We start from the raw sequence: 3,055 nt of genomic DNA on the forward strand, positions 1-3,055 counted from the left end.
GACGGTGCTTCGGAGATGAAGATCACAAGCACAAGATGATGATGGCCATATCATATCACTTATATTGATTGCAAGTGATGTTTACCTTTATGCATCTTATTTTGCTTTGTTTGACGGTAGCATTATAAGATGATCTCTCACTAAATTTCAAGGTATAAGTGTTCTCCCTGAGTATGCACCATTTCGAAAGTTCTTCGTGCTGAGACACCACGTGATGATCGAGTATAATAGGATCTACGTTCAAATACAACGGGTGCAAAACAGTTGCACACGCGGAATACTCAGGTTAAACTTGATGAGCCTAGCATATACAGATATGGCCTCGGAACACTGAGACCGAAAGGTCGAGCGTGAATCATATAGTAGATATGATCAACATAGTGATGTTCACCATTGAAAACTACTCCATCTCACGTGATGATCGGACATGGTTTAGTTGATTTGGATCACGTGATCACTTAGATGATTAGAGGGATGTCTATCTAAGTGGGAGTTCTTAAAGTAATATGATTAATTGAATTTTAATTTATCATGAACTTAGTCCTGATAGTATTTTGCATGTCTATGTTGTTGTTGATCAATAGCTCGCGTTGTTGCTTCCCTATGTTTTTATATATGTTCCTAGAGAAAAACTATGTTGAAAGATGTTAGTAGCAATGATGCATACTTGGTCCGTGATCTGAGGTTTATCCTCATTGCTGCACAGAAGAATTGTGTCCTTGATGCACCGCTAGGTGACAGACCTATTGCAGGAGCAGATGCAGACGTTATGAACGTTTGGCTAGCTCAATATGATGACTACTTGATAGTTTTGTGCACTATTCTTTATGGCTTAGAACCGGGACTACAAAAATGTTTTTGAAACGTCAAGGAACATATGAGATGTTCCATGAGATGAAATTGGTATTTCAGACTCATGCCCGTGTCAAGAGGTATGAGACCTCTGACAAATACTTCGCCTAAAAGATGGAGGAGAATTGCTCAACTAGTGAGCAAGTTCTTAGATTGTCTGAGTACTACAATCGCTTGAATCAAGTGGGAGTTAATCTTCCAGATAAGATAGTGATTGACAGAGTTCTCTAGTCACCATTACCAAGTTAGTAGAACTTCGTGATGAACTATAGTATGCAAGGGATGACGAAAACGATCCCGAGCTTTTCATGATGATGAAATCGATGAAGGTAGAAATCAAGAAAGAGCATCAAGTGTTGATGATTAACAAGACCACTAGTTTCAAGAAAAGGGCAAAGGGATAGAAAGGGAACTTCAAGTAGAATGGCAAGCAAGTTGTCACTCACGTGAAGAAGCCCAAAGCTGGACCAAAGCCTGAAACTAAGTGCTTCTACTACAAAGGAAATGGTCACTTGAAGCGGAAATGCCCTGAATATTTGGTGGATAAGAAGGATGGCAAAATGAACAAGGGTATATTTGATATACAGGTTATTGATGTGTACCTTACTAGTGTTTATATTAGCCCCTAAGTATTTGATACTTGTTCGGTTGCTAAGATTAGTAACTCGAAACAGGAGTTACATAATAAACAGAGACTAGTTGAGGGTGAAGTAACGATGTGTGTTGGAAGTGGTTCCAAGATTGATATGATCATCATCGTATACTCCCTATATTTTTTAGATTAGTGTTGAACCTAAATAAATGTTATTTGATGTTTGCGTTGAGCATAAATATGATTAGATCATGTTTATTGCAATACTATTATTCATCTAAGACAGAGAATAAATTGTTATTCTGTTTACATGAATAAAACCTTCTATGGTCATACACCCAATGTTGATGGTTTATTGAATCTTGATCATGGTGATACACATATTCATAATATTGATGCCAAAAGATGCAAAGTTGATAATGATAGTGCAACATATTTGTGGCACTGCCGTTTGGGTCATATCGGAGTAAAGCGCATGCAGAAACTCCATAAAGATGGACTTTTGGAATCACTTGATTATGAATCATTTGATGCTTGTGAACCGTGCCTTTTTGGGCAAGATGACTAAAACTCCGTTCTCCGAAACAATGGAATGAGCTAATGACTTGTTGGAAATAATACATACCCATGTATGCAGTCCAATGAAGTGTTGATGCTCGTGGTGGGTATCGTTATTTTGTGACCTTCAAAGATGATTTGAGAAGATATGAGTATATCTACTTAATGAAGCACAAGTTTGAAACATTTGAAAAGTTCAAAGAATTTCAGAGTGAAGTGGAGAATCATCATAACAAGAAAATAAAGTTTCTACGATCTGATCTTGGAGGAGAATATTTGAGTTATGAGTTTGGCCTTCATATAAAACAATGTGGAATAGTTTCACAGTTCACACCACCTGGAACACTATAGCGTTATGGTGTGTCCGAACGTCGTAACCGCACTTTATTGGATATTGTGCAATCTATTATGTCTCTTACCGATTTACCAATATTGTTTTGGGGCCATGCATTAGGGACAGCTGCATTCACTTTAAATAGGGCACCATCGAAATCTGTTGACACGATGCCTTATGAACTATGGTTTGGCAAGAAACCAAAGTTGTCGTTTCTTTAAGTTTGGAGCTGCGATGCTTATGTGAAAAAGTTTTTCAACCTGGTAAGCTCAAGCCCAAATCGGAGAAGTGCGTCTTCATAGAATACCCAAAGGAAACTGTTGGGTACACCTTCTATCACAGATCCGAAGGCAAGATATTCGTTGCTAAAATGGATCCTTTCTAGAGAAGAAGTTTCTCTTGAAAGAAGTGAGTGGGATGAAAGTAGAACTTTATGAGGTAATTGTACCTTCTCCCTTATTGGAAAGTAGTTCAATCACAGAAATCATTTCCAGTGATTCCTACACCAATTAGTGAGGAAGTTAATGATGATGATCATGAAACTTCAGATCAAGTTACTCCGAACCTCGTGGGTCTTCCAGAGTATGGTCCGCACCAAAGTGGTACGGTAATCCTATTCTGGAAGTCATGTTACTAGACCATGATGAACCTACGAACTATGAGGAAGCGATGATGAGCCCAGATTCCGTGAAATGGCTTGAGGCCATGAAATCTGAGAT

Source organism: Triticum dicoccoides, chromosome 1B (assembly GCF_002162155.2).
Source record: "Triticum dicoccoides isolate Atlit2015 ecotype Zavitan chromosome 1B, WEW_v2.0, whole genome shotgun sequence".
In the NCBI taxonomy this organism is placed as follows: Eukaryota; Viridiplantae; Streptophyta; class Magnoliopsida; order Poales; family Poaceae; genus Triticum; species Triticum dicoccoides.